Here is a 14,394-nt window from a genome sequence, read left to right as displayed (position 1 = left end):
GCTGCTAAAAGAGGATACCTGAGTCTGAGTAATTTATCAAGAACAGAGATTTAGTTCTTACATTTCTGGAGGCTGTCTCATCCCATAGAAGAAGGTGAGAGGGCAAAAGAGCATACAACCTGTGAGAGAAAAGAGAGGGCCAGCCTCACTTTGATAATGAATCCATTCCTGGGTTGACCATTCGTGAGGTCAGAGCCCTCATGACCTTATCTTCTCTTTAAGGTCCCACCTCTCAACACTGTTGTATTAGGGATTAAGTTTCCAACACAGGAATTTTGGGAGACACATTGAAACCACAGCAGCCACAGATAAACTTTCTCTCTCTCTCCTTCCATATATATATACACACACATATATACACATATATATACATATATATGTACACACACACACACGCACACACACACACACACATATATGAACTACAGAGAGAGGGCAAACTATATATATAGAATAAAGTGCATATATATGTGTGTGTATACATATATATGTGGTTGTGTGTGTGTGTGCGTGTGTGTGTGTGTAGTTCTACTTCCAAGAATTTATACTACAGCCATAGAGGCACATGTAGAAAATGATCTATATCCAAGGATCTCCAATGCCACAATGTTTGCAACAATAGAAGACCAGAAATAACCTAAATTAATAGGGGACTGATCTTTTCATAAAATGGAATATATCTTATATATATATATTCCACATATATATACACAAACATACATATACACAAATGATATCCTTTATTATTTAATTCAATTTAATTTTTGTTTTTGAGATGGAGTCCCACTCTATCAGCCAGGCTGGAGTGCAGTAGCACAATCTCGGCTCACTGCAACCTCTACCTTCCAGGTTCAAGTGATTCTCCTGCCTCAGCCTCCCGAGTAGCTGGGACTACAGGAGCCCACCACCACACCAATCTTGGCTCACTGCAACCTCTACCTTCCAGGTTCAAGCGATTCTTGTACCTCAGCCTCCCAAGTAGCTGGGACTACAGGCTCACGCCACCATGCCTGGTTAATTTTTTGTATTTTTAGTAGAGACAGGATTTTGCGACATTGGCCAGGCTGGTCTCAAACTCCTGGCCTTAAGTGATCTGCCCGCCTTGGCTTCCCAATGTGCTGGGATTACAGGCATGAGCCACTGCGCCTGGCCTTCTTGACTTTTAGAGAGTGAATTTATCTCCTCCAGGTGCCTAATCACCCATCGGGGCACCATATTTCCTTTTAGTGCTTTCCCACCTGTCTGTCTCTATTTTTAAGTGCTTAATTCCTTTTTCCAGAAGTTAATATATGCACATATTCTAACATTGAAAAGGTGTAGAAAAGAACACAGTGAATAGAAGCTTACCTACACCTGATGTCCAGTGACACCCTTCCCCATTCCAGAGAAAATCTTTGTGATCAGTTTCTTATGTGTCCTTCCAGGGATGACTTATGAATATGCAAATATATATACACACATACCTACATATATACATATAAGATTATTCATATTCATGTTTGTTAACATCAAAGGTAACATGTTCTTTATAAAATGTTCCATAGCACTTGTTACTCAGTAGATTTTGAAGATTGCTATATATAAATTATTGTAGAGCTGGGAGTTCTTCTGTTCTTTCAAAGTTGTATAATATTCCACTTAATGAAAACATCAGGCCAGGCGCAGTGGCTCACACCTGTAATCCCAGCACTTTGGAAGTCCGAAGTGGGCAAATCATGAGGTCAAGAAATTGAGACCATCCTGACCAACATGGTGAAAAATCCATCTCTACTAAAAATACAAAAATTAGCTGGGCATGGTGGTGTATGCCTGTAGTCCTAGCTACTTGGGAGTCTGAAGCAGGAGATTTGCTTGAACCCGGGAGGCGGAGGTTGCAGTGAGTCAAGATCATGCCACTGCACTCTAGCCTGGAGACAGAGTGAGACTCCATCTCAAAAAAAAAAAAAAAAAAAAAAGGGAAAATGTTAGTCCCTTATTAATTTAGGTTATTTCTAGTCTTTTATTATTGCAAACATTGTGGCATTGGAGATCCTTGTGTATAGATCATTTTCTACATATGCCTCTATGTCTGTAGTATAAATTCTTGGAAGTATAACTACTGGGTCAAAAGCATTGTGTGTTTTTTGCCAAATTCCCATCCAAGTTTATGGAGTTGGATGAGGGTACCTCTTTCATTACATGCTGATAACTAATTGTATAGGTGGATAATTGATAACTAATTGTATATTGCTCCAATCAGGGATTCCTTTGGGTAAACAAAATCCTGTCTTGAATTGTAAGTATTCCCATCCGATTCACATGTAAGTGCAAATTGTTTTAAAGACCTGACTGCATGCTGAGATGTAGGGCTTGGAGGAGGAACCTATCTGAAGGGTAAGGAGGGAGAGGACAAGACTGGGCGTGTGAGGAGGAAGGGCAGTTGTGAGGCCCAGGCTTCCTTCTCTGTGTGCCTTGAATTGGGCCTTGGAGCAGCTTGAGAAGCTGCCCCAGCTTCCCTAAGCGCCAGGAAACGGGGAGGGGAACCTTCCCAGTGCCACCCTTTCCGCTGCACCTGCTACTTTGCAATTCCAGGCAATGGGCTGGCTCTTAACTGTGTTTGAAGCCAGCCTCTCTATCCTGCGGGGCTCACTCCTTCCTGACCTCTTCAAACCTATTTTTGGAACTTTATGTCACACTAAGGTACTAGTGACTGGTGACTGTCACAAGTGGGATAGTTGCATTTAGCAGAATAAAATTCTTCCATTAAAGAGACAAAGTTCTGACAAGGGGATTGTCTATAAGCCGCGCCTCCTTCCGGGAACTCTTAAAATCCCTCTCGGCAAAAGTATCACCTGGTTTCCAAGGCAGCTGCTGCTTCTATCGTCTCGCAGGCTTTCTTGAGACTCTGCCCACTCAGAACGAGTTCACCTTTGCCCAAAGTTTATGCTAAAACCACAGAACTTACAGAGATTAGGAGAAGTGAATTGTGAGGGTTTACGTAGCTGGGATCTCATTTTACAGACCAGAAAACTAAGACTCAGAGGGGAAATGAGGCCTTCCCAAAACTCCTAGCAGCTGGCCTACAGTTTCAAAGTAGTCTCTTGCTGCCTTACATTACAGACACGTCTTAAGATTTTTTGTTTTTTGATCATGGCTAACTGCAGCCTTGACCTCCCAGGCTCAAGTTCCTCCTGCTTCAGCCTCCAGAGTAGCTGGACTACAGGTGCATGCCACTGAGCCTGGCTAATTTTCAAATTTTGTAGAGACAAGGTCTCACTACGTTGTCCGGGTTGGTCTCAAACTCCTGGACTCAAGTGATTGATTCTCCCGCTTCAGCCTCCCAAGGTGCTGGGATTATAGGTGTGAGCCACTGGTCCTGGCCATAAGATTTTTTTCTTTTATTTGCATTGGCCCAAATGCTTCTTGGGTCTGCTCCTTCCTGAGCTGCCTGGTGTGGCTTCCATGAGCCCTGCTGCATTTTGGGGATTCATGGCTTCTAGCCAGAGCTCTGTTCCTAACCAGCAGAGTGACCCTAGGGAATAGGTGGCTGCCATTGGCTGGGGTCTGCCCCTCTGCAGAGTGCATGGTAATCCCCACTTTGCCATTAATGGGAGGATTAAATAGAAGCTATGGAAGGATATGTGGCACAGACAAGGCACACAGTAGGCGCACCACAGATGTTCACTGAATGATGATCATAATGGTATCAATTGTCTTTAAACCCCAGTGGCCAGACCCTCGTAAGTTGAAGTTTACTTCCCAATCAACCAGGACCAAGTTTCAAAATGGCTTCTTTTCCCCTAGGGCAAGGCACCCTCAGAGACTAATGAGATCAGGTTATGGCACCAGGAGAATTAAACCGGCAGTGCAAATTTATTTTCAGAAAACCCACCCCAAGCTCACGGTCTGCGCTTAGAGGGTGTAGAGGTGTGAGCTGCAGCCTCCTGTTACCTGCTGGATTCCACACTGGTCATTTCTCTCTAGAGACTCCACTGTCATCAGGTGTAGGACGGCTCCGTTTATGCTTTTGCAGGCTGAGGCTAGCTTGCTGGTGGTTCATGTCTCCCTCTGCCTCTGAGTATAATCCACTTTTCTGGAGTACCTAACTGTGACTTTGCCACAGAGTATTTTTCTAACCTCAACCCTATTTTTGCAGCTTGGGGTTGAGGGAAGACTCAGGGAAGTGTGTGAATGTGTGTGTTTTTGTGTGCATGCACACATACAAATGCATGGGTGTGCATGTGTGAGTATATAGATTAGTTTGCTAGGGTTACCATGACAAGGTGCCACAAATTGGTGGGGGGAGGCTTAAACGACAGTCTCACAGTTGGCAGGCTAGAAATGCAAAATCCTCAGCAGAGTTGGTTCCTTCGGAGGGCTGTGAGGGAGGGATCTGTTCCAGGCCCCTCTCCTTGCCTTATAAATAGTTGTGTTCCCTCTATGCACATCTCTGTGTCTACATTTCCTCTTGTTCTAAAGATCCTAGTCATACTGGATTAGGGCCCACCCTGGTGACTTCACTTAAACGTGATTACCTCTGTAAAGTCTGATCTCCAAATAAGGTCACATTCTGAGGTCCTTGGTGTTAGGACTTCAACATAAGAATCTGTGGAGATGACTCAAGTCAACACACAACGGTGTGCCTGTGTGTGGGTGGAGCATATGTGTGTTGGTGTGTGTAGTGGACTCTGGTGTCTCTGAGATGCCAGGTCATATGCAAACCTACTCCTTGGAAAATAGTACTTTAAGAGCACATACAGTTGTCTTTTGTGGATAGGGCAGATTTAAAACCTTTTTTTTTAAACAAATCTTCCCACGGATGTGGAGGGGCAGGTGCGGTAATGGAGTGGGTCCCGGGTACCCCTTTTGCATCGCTGGTTGAGGGCACCTCATAATGGAAAGTCCTGCCCTGGTTCTTCCTTCTCAAGTGGAGCAATGCCATTGGCATGTGATTTCCCCGCCTCATTTTACTTTAGATGACTAAGTAGCATATTCAGGTGCCTTTGGCTACACAACAGAACATTCCAATTATTCCACAGGGCAGCATCAATTCAGAGTTCCCTTGGAGCTCCCTGGTGACTTGATACCACCAAGTCAGTCACTGAGGAATTCCCCAATATTTCTAAATAAACTTGGAGAATGTTTTTAGCATATGGAAAATGTTGTTTAGATGCTGTAAATATTTGTGAAGTCTACTTTTAGCTTCCTTTTCAAAAGAGCCTGCCTGGGCGCCATCTACTCTGATTATCCCTTCCTTGACTTGTGTGCTTGGGAGGGTCCCAGGAGGTCTGCTGTACTGGCTGGTGGGCAGACCACAGGTGAACCCTGTTCCATCTTTCGGCTTCTCGCCAGGACAAACTGCTCCAAAACTGACCGCAAATGAGCTAGCCCCACAGAACCATGCGTGGCCTTTGTCATCTTTCCCCCAGTTTACTGTAAATCTCAGTTCTCTTTGTCCTCTAAAATCTTACTGAAAAAGTGAGTACTTCATGGTACTGAACTGACCTGGAATTCTGACTGACTTTCTAGTTCCGCCTGTAAGTTATGCCCCAAATTTTCCAGGTCAACGTAGAGTTCCAGGGAACGAGGTGGACAGAATCTGGAGGCAGAGTTGAGCCAGCGGTGTTATCAGGCAGGGAGCACTGATAAACACGCCAACTCCCCGTTAGACTCAGTGTAGTGCTGGGGACCCTATTTTGAGGTGACGCTGATGTCTCTATCCAAGGCAAATGCGCATCTGTTTTCTTGATGGCAGAGGACTGTTGTTAGCCATGGGATGGTGCAGCTACTTACTCCAGACATTCCTTCAAATGAGAGCACTCATTTCAGACTTCAGATGCATCTGTCCACTTTGGCATGGACTGTAATGTAGCCACTTAAAATACATCTTACAAGGGCCGTTAAATAACGTAAAAAGTGCTTGTGAAATGATATGAGTAAAAAAAAACTTGGCACAGAATTGCATTTACTGTCTGGTCTCAATGATATTAAATATGTATTTCTGAGAAGACAATGGAATGAAATGAAATATTAACTTTTTTTTCTGAGTGGAGGGGAATGAATATTTTTTTTTCCAAATGTTCTGTGGTGAGCATTTGTTATCACACACACACACACACATGCACATACCACATGCATGTACACACGCACAAGCACACACCACAAGCTGTCCTGAAAAGTCTAACTGGAGATTTCTCCAGGGTCTTTCAGATTTTTTGCTGCCTCAATACCCCTGGGATATCAATTCCCTGCTTGTCCCAGGGCCCACCTCTGAATTGCCGAGAAGACAGAGGTATCTGATTCACATCAATGCCACCAGCTCCTGCCTCTCTGTTCAGCCCTGAGTGTGACAGGAGCAGGCTGGGCCTGCTCTCGCTGGGAATGCCGCTGCCCTCCAGCTCCGGCCAGCCAGGGAGGGGCCAGGCTTCTCCGAAGGAGGTTAAAGTCCTTCTTTGTGTGAATGGCCTTTTAGGGAGCAGAGGGAGGGCCCACGGTGACATCACAGTCTTCCGTCAGGAGGCTCAGGAGGAATTTGTCCAGCTTGAGCCAGGGCGCACGCAGGAATCTGTCTGGAAAAAGGCAGTTCTCACTGAGGAGGTTTGAGGCGCACGCTCTGGGCAGGGTAAGCCAAGTCTGCTGACTTATCTTCTTGTCCTTTTCTTTCTAATTTGAAAGGACAGGGTCTTTTTTGAGGCCAGTGTCTTTATGGAGGAGGTTTTCTGAGTCTCTCATGTGTTGTGGAGAGTCCTTTCTTGCTGTAAAGTGGGCAGCCGAGCTCAGACTGGTGTCTTGCTTCTCCTCTCTCTCTTTTTTTTTTTTTTTTTTTTTGCAAATCTTATAAAACTCTCAGCTTTTGTGCTAAGAGGAAAAGAGGACACTCAGTCCTGCACATACAGTGCAAAGCTATATGAGTCGTCTGTGGCAGATCATGCTTTGAAGATGGTGTGAGTGTGTCTGAGAATCTGTGTGCCCTTTTCCAGAACAGAACCAAGTGACTGGGTGATTCTGGTGCCTCGTTTCCTAGCCATCCTCTAGTATTTGTTCAAGAGACCCAGTCCTATGGTCTACAGCCAGCCTTCTGTTTCCATGCTGTGGAACTCACCACATTCACAGGGTGGCTTGGGGGAATACGGTTTTTGGGGGAATGTGTGGTACCTGTCTCTTGGAGGTCTCATGGGGATGGAAGGAGACCCTCACCAGCTTCGTTTATAGGCACAGAATCGTCTGTAGACAGAGGGTTAACCACAAATGCGTCTGGCACCGTCTTTCCTTGGGGCTCGGCCTCAATATAGTGGATTCTGCTGGGTCCACAGTGGTGCTTGGCTTTTGATCCCTGCCGTGACCTGCTCACCAGGCATGAACCCAAGATCCGGAACTATTTTTAAACCAAGAGGGACACAGCAAATTTATAAAGAATTGAAAAACGAGGCTTGCTTTTGTCTTTACCAGAATCAGTTACCCTAGAAATCTCAGCTTGCAGGAGCCAGAGTTCCCTCTGTGGCCTTGAGCTTGGTTTGTTCTGGGGTGGGGACTACCTTGCAAAATAATCTCACAGTGAAAAGGGCCTTTGGTGAGAAGAGCATCCGAGGGCTCCTTGATAGGGCCCTCCGTATTCCCCATTGAGGAAAACATGAAACTCACATCTCTCCTCATTCACGGGAAACCCGGAAGCCTCCCAGTCACTCCTGTAAGAAGTGGGTCTCCAAGTAACGGAAAGAAACAACCCTTTCATCCGCTGCTGCAGAAAAGGCAACAGCAGCTTCCTTCCTTTCCTCCCCTCCCCACTGCTGACCCCCACCACACACACCATCTTCAGTTTCTTTCACAGAAAGCCCAAGCTGTAAATGTATTCATCAAATAACACCTTAACATTTTCCAGATGTGATTGGAGCCACTGACTTTTCAGCAGGGCTAAGAGGATGTTATTAATAGGCTAAGCTGTGGTGCTGGGGGAGACTCCGTTCTATGAGAAATTGACCAGGTCTCCTTCACCAGGAATGTGGGTCAAGACACAGGCAAGCCTTGTTTCCAGTGAAGAGGTGGGGAGTTCCAGAAGTATTTTCATCCCGTCTTCATACCTGTACCTGAGGCATAAGACAGAGAGAATAGCAGAACGGCGAATTACTCTTTTGACCAATACCGTAGAAGCTTTCAGAAAAAAAGGCTGGGCCTGCAGGAGCAGGAATAGGACTCCTGGCCTCCAAAGCGTTGAGTTTTCTTTTTAGAACTTCCCTAGTCACATTGAGCTGTAATGGCTTCATGGCAGGAGATCCATGGAGGCAAACCCAAGAAGTGGTTTTAGTATCTGCCCCTTTTAAGGGTCACAGCATTGACCCGAGCCTGTCGGGTCCAAATTTAGCCTGTGTTTGCCCCAGGAGTGCTTGAGGTCTGGAGTCTGGCCGGCTGTCTTCCATCAGCTAGGAGGGGAGGCTCTAGCCTCCTTAGGGAGTGGCTTGGTTCCCAGTTTCCCACAATCAACAGAGGCCCCTAGTTCTACAGGCCGGAAGAAGCTCTGCCGGGGGCATGGAAGAGGACAGCCTGCTCAGGACTGGAATGTGGCCCAAGTTATCACCCGGGGCCTCTCCTCTCCGCCACTTCCCGCTTGTAAGCTCAGCTTAGAAGCCCAAAGCCTAACTCATGCAGCAAGCAGTTCCCAGACTTTCCTGCTGTCTGTGCCTTCAGGGAAGGGTGGAACGGGTGGGCCCCCTCAGAGTTCCAGCTTCTTCTCCTTCCTGCCATCTTCAGCAGAGAGGGCCAGAGGAGGTGCAGCCAGCCTGCTTAGGAACTTTGGTACACCGCGCTTTCTTCAATTATTTTTGCCCGGCACGATTTGTGCCGTTGAAGAGGGTTGGAAGCTTATTTCCAGCTATTGCTGCAGCCCTTCCTTCCCCTGGTGCTATTTGTTCTTCTTATGGGAACTGGTACTCACTCCCTCCAAGTCTGTTAGCTTCTTGCTGGGGATGGGGGATCACCTTGGAGCTCTGAGGACCTCGCATGGCCCAGGCTGAGAGCATATAGCTGTGCAGGGTCCCAGGGTATGCTTATGGATCCAAGGTAGTGTTGACCTCTTCAACTTCTGTTCCCCTTCCTTATGCCTCGGGTTCCCTCGGTTTGGGGAGTTAGCCTCCCCCAGACCTCCTGACTGTAGCTTTGCCTGGTTTGTCCAAAGCTGATGAGGTTCAGCTGATGTGGTCATCTTTTAGGTCTCTGGGCATCATCCACCAGCCAGGTGCACTTCCTTCTCCCCCCGCCCCCACCCCCACCCCTGCCCGCAGTCCCCACCCCACCCTACCCCTTCTGCATTTGCCTTAGTGCTGGAGACATCCTGACTTAGCCAGAAAGTTAAAAGTTTAGGAAGAACCTCTCTAAAGACAGCCACGCATAGCTCGTGGAACCAGTTCTTCATCATGATTGTCGTTGCGTCCTGTGTACTGAAAACGTGACTTACAAAAGAGAGGCAGGATGAGAAGCGAAAACGGAGATACTCTCTGATTTCACAGCTATGAAGAATTTTTGTTTTATAGCCATGCCTCTGTTCCTAGGCCAAGAGTGAGTTTGTATTTTTGGTGGAACTTATAAATAACTGGATTAAAGGATCGGGTCACCTATTATCTGGAGAAAAGCATTTCTAATTTAAATGTCGTGGCTTTAGTAGGAAGTAATCTGGGTTATTCAGAGCAGAGAAACCTGGTTGTACAGCCTGGTGTTTGAGTAATTTGGGTCACACTGTGCATTTAGGCTAGGAGCCTGGGAGGTCGAGATGGGTTAGGGACACTGTCGAGCTTTAACAGCCTGAGGATGGTGGGGCAGAGCGGAGGCTGTGAACACAGTGAACATTGTCCTTGTGGTGAAGGACACCTTTCCGCTCTCTGCCTGGGCTCAGGCAGGCCTGCTAAGGAAAATGCACTTCCTTAAAGTTATCTCTGTTCATGACATGCCTAGCTGCAGGCCTAGGTACCCTGGGCAGAAAGAACACATGGGTGTCTATGCCCAGTGGGTCAGGGATCAGGGCCCTGCTGTTGTGTTTTCTGTGCAAATGTAAACAGGCTTCTAGAATCTCACTTGTGGTGTTGGTGAGGAGTTTCAGCCTTTTCTCACAGTGTCCATCACAATGACATGGACATGGGATCTTAATATTTTACCTCTGGCAAGTGGCCAGAGGAAACAGAACCCCTTCAGAGCCCAGCCCAGAGGGTGAAACTCCCAGACTGTGCAAGAAGTCACATTTCTTTCTTTCTTTTTTTTTTTTTTTGAAATGGAGTCTCGCTCTGTCGCCCAGGCTGGAGTGCAGTGGCGCGATCTTGGCTCACTGCAAGCTCCGCCTCCCAGGTTCACGCCATTCTCCTGGCTCAGCCTCCTGAGTAGCTGGGACTACAGGCACCCACCACCATGCCCAGCTAAGTTTTTCATATTTTTAGTAGAGACAGGGTTTCACTGTGTTAGCCAGGATGGTCTTGATCTCCTGACCTCATGATCCACCCGCCTCACCCTCCCAAAGTGCTGGGATTACAGGCCTGAGCTACCGCACCTGGCCCAAGAAGTCACATTTCTAGCTGACACATAGAGCAGCAGATATGTCTCCAGAGAGTTAAGTCTCGACGGAGTTCATCTGTCTCTGACCAAGACTGAATAAAGAAGGCAAAGAGATCATTGACTTTTAAAGCTAAATTGTGAGTCTCACATCATCTGTAGAGATTCAAGCAAGTAAAAGATCAACCAAAAAGCCAAGCTAACTCTCTTTTGATCCATCCACTCTTCTTACCATTTCCCATGTCATTTCAAAAGCCTCCTATTATTGAGAATGCATTTTGATATATCAGGATAGAATGAGAAGAACCGACCTTCAAATCCTGGCTAGGGGACTTACTAGCCAGATGATCTTGAGAAACATCCCTTTATTTCTCTATACCTGTTATTCTGAAGTTTTAAGACTGAAATAAAATTCGTGCCTTTCCCACTTAACAGAGGGCCATGTTTCAAGCATCAGCTGACATATGTATGTGCATGTACTATGAAATGATAAGCTATTAGACATGTGTCAACTAGAAAATGGGGATGCCACGCTTACAGATGCCCACGGGACAGGCTTGTCAGGGCTGTCTCATTCACTCATACGTTTACTTGGCTAGCTGAGTAATGGAGATGGACCAGGTTCTGTTTTATCCAGTGTGTGACCCCTCCTCTGCTTCTCATGTGACTGGAGCCCCAGGTCTGGTGGTTCTTGACTACTTATTCTACTTACTGCATTTCAGGGCTTAACTTTTAAGGACATTTTGTGAAATTATTCTCTCTGTTGCAGCACAACTGTATCTTCCTAGTTGTGTTCAGCTTCAACTAAAATTCACATGTAAGGATCTGGGGTTAGGGAAAGATTAGGGAGATTAGAGCTGCCATAGGTTCTGACTTTGAGTCTTTCCTGGGCCTTTTTTCTTTAATCTTTTCTTGTTGATTTCTTTTCTTCTAAAAATCTCCTGCTCTTTTCCCAAAAGAAATTCAGTCTCCTGCCAGAAAGAATATAATATCAGTCATTTAAACTTCAGTGTAAAATGGCTTAATAATAGTGAACATTTGCATTAACCGTTTTACAGTTTACATAGTACTTTTAAGTACATTTTCTAACTTAATTCTCAAAACAGATTTGGGAGATATTATTAGTCCTGCTTACGAAGGAGTTCTATTCTCAGCAGAATTCCGTAATTATAGTACAAAAAGTCTGGTAGGACTTTTATAGGTAGAGCCAAGAAATGACCCCAGACTCTGGTCTTTGGACACCAAACTCTGAATTACCACATTTTCTGCATTATTTAGGTGGAGACATAGGCACCTGTGTTGTAAATTAAGCCATGTTAATTTGCTTTGCAAAACTATTAAACACTTTTTGGTAGATAAAGGTGACTTTAGTAGCAGCCTGGCTACCAGGTTATATTAAACACAGGTCTCTTGGACCAAATTCTGGCACTCATACAGACTTGTGTTAAATAAACATTTGTAAAAAATGGTATGAAGAACTCTCAGGTCCCTAAGTTTCTAGATGCTACCCCCCCACCTTGCCTGAAGACAGATGTGGGAACTTTATGAAGACAGGATTCTGTTACCATTTTAGTGGGTGTTAGGCAACCAAAGTCCCCTGAACCAAAGGCTAGAAACAAGAATAGTTAGTTCTCAAACCTCAAACACCATCCCTAAGGGTGTATAAACCAAAGGGCTCACTCTATTGGCATATCCCCTTCATGAAAGGGTGAGGAAGATCTCTAATCCACAAATGTGAACACCACCAATTTCACGGGTTTCTAACATTCATTATGCTAATTGACAGGCCACTAATTTCACTAATGAAAACCTATTTCTCACCTTAATTATGCCAATTAACAAAGCTTCAGGGGTTCTCCGGAGTTCAAGAGAGCTAAGTACTGGAGGAAGCCACCTGTGGGGTGTGGTATCTCTCATTAGATCCTAGGTGACCATTTCTTGAGTTTATGTTCCCAGTTAGGGTGGTTGTCAGACCCTGGAATGTAATTTAAACTGATTTCAGAAGCACACAGCTGTATTAAATTGCCCCGACCAAGTATTTGAAAGTAAATGGTAGACATCCTAACCAGCTGTTAACTAGTCTAGGAATTTAGTGGGAAAGGCAGGTTTCTGTGTCATGCTGTTAGAGCTCTACCTGTAGGGTGAGCTGGGCCCATCTAAAAAGCTCTCACAGCCCCTTTGCACCCTAGTTTTTCTCTGACCTTAGAAAACCCAGTTGGATGATTCTTTCATATCCTTCTGTTTTTTTGCATTGGGAAATAGTTCATTTCAAAAAGGACTTTCCTGTTGATTGAATGAATGTGCATCTTATCTAAATCTGGAATCACATTCACCTAATCTGAAGCATGGAGAAAATTCTGGACCTTCTTATCTTCAAAGAGAGCAATAAGCATTTGTTGGTTTAAACAAGACATCATCTGACGATACCAAGCCCAGATTCCTGCCCAATCCGGATAGGTTAGATTTCCAGCCCATTTTTATTTACCTGGTGTAGTTGCCAGTGGCTTTGATTCCATCAGGCCATCATGCATGAAGGCAAATTCTTACTGCTTACAGTGGAACTCAGGAATTCACTCTTTTGTTATCATTGTTGTCTAACTTTACAAAACCTCAAGACCTCTGGTGCATGATTGTAATTCAGAGTTGTTTATCTCTTTAAATACTTCCATACCAATTAGAGGTTAAACCTGCTGCTCCCTGAGTAGATGGAATTTAGTGTCAGGAAGAATTTTCTGAATTTATGGGAAAGGGGGACTGGATGCCATATAGCTCACAAGAAGGAGGGCCTTTTTCCTGTTTACACCCGCCAGTGTCTAGAGGTTTAAAAAAATGTATTGGAAAGGATTCATCTCAAATTACCCTGGAACCCCCACTAACTTTGACTTTTAACAAGTAACTAGCCTTGTGTGTGTGTGTGTGTGTGTGTGTGTGTGTGTGTGTGTGTGTGATGGAGTTTCACTCTTATTGACCAGGCTGGAGTGCAGTGGCGTGATCTCGGCTCATTGTAACCTCCTTGTCCTAGGTTCAAGCGATTCTCCTGCCTCAGCCTCTCAAGTAGCTGGGATTACAGGGGCACTTGCCACCACACCTGGCTAATTTTTTGTATTTTTAGTAGAGACGGGGTTTCACTGTGTTGGCCAGGCTGGTCTCAAACTCCTGACCTCACCTCAGGTAATCGGCCTGCCTTAGCCTCCCCAAGTTTTGGGATTACAGGGGTGAGCCACCGCGTGGGCTGCTGCTTCTTTTTTTCTTTCCTTTTTGAGACCGAGCCTCACTTCCTCACCCAGGCTGGAATGCTCCAACCTCCGCTCTCCGGGTTCAAGTGATTCTCTTGCCAAATAGCTGGGATTACAGGTGTACACCACCATGCCTGGTCAACTTTTGTATTTTTAGTGGAGACGAGGTTTCACCACCGTTGGTCAGGCTGTTCTCAAACTCCTGACCTCAAGTGATCCGCTCACATTGGCCTCCCAAAATGTTGGGATTACAGGCGTGAGCCACCACACCCAACCTTTTTTGAGACAGAGTCTCACTTCCTCGCCCAGACTGGAATGCAGTGGCACTATCTTGGCTCACTGCAACCTCCGCTTTCCAGGTTCAAGCGATTCTCAAGCCAAGTAGCTGGGATTACAGGTGTACACCACCATGCCCGGCTAACTTTTGTATTTTTAGTGGAGAGGGGGTTTCACCATGTTGATCAAGCTGGTCTCAAACTCCTGACCTCAAGTGATCCACCCACCTTAGCCTCCCAAAGTGCTGGGATTTCAGACATGAGCTACTGCACTCTGCCAACTAACTAGCATATTTTAAAATCTGTTTGACCGATCACAGAAGACATAACTACTTGTAAATTAATTTCTGATTCAAAGATAATGGCAGTTTTAT

The 14,394-nt window shown here is 45.5% G+C and overlaps 1 protein-coding gene across 39 annotated transcripts in view; it reads left to right on the top strand.

The window, feature by feature from the left end:
• Positions 1–14,394, top strand: part of PALM2AKAP2 (PALM2 and AKAP2 fusion) — a 523,331-nt gene that overhangs the window by 469,431 nt on the left and 39,506 nt on the right. For 3 of the 39 annotated variants that reach the window (XM_074016852.1, XM_065530241.2, XM_074016847.1), the window contains exon 1: positions 6,503–6,601. The exons of the other annotated variants lie outside the window; for them this stretch is intronic. The gene's annotated coding sequence lies outside the window, so the exon portion shown is untranslated. Of the gene's footprint in view, positions 1–6,502; positions 6,602–14,394 lie in introns of those variants that run through there. 39 annotated transcript variants of the gene reach the window in all.

This window comes from Macaca fascicularis, chromosome 15 (genome assembly GCF_037993035.2).
Source record: "Macaca fascicularis isolate 582-1 chromosome 15, T2T-MFA8v1.1".
NCBI classification, from domain to species: domain Eukaryota; kingdom Metazoa; phylum Chordata; class Mammalia; order Primates; family Cercopithecidae; genus Macaca; species Macaca fascicularis.
This window is presented reverse-complemented; position numbering and strand designations above follow the sequence as displayed.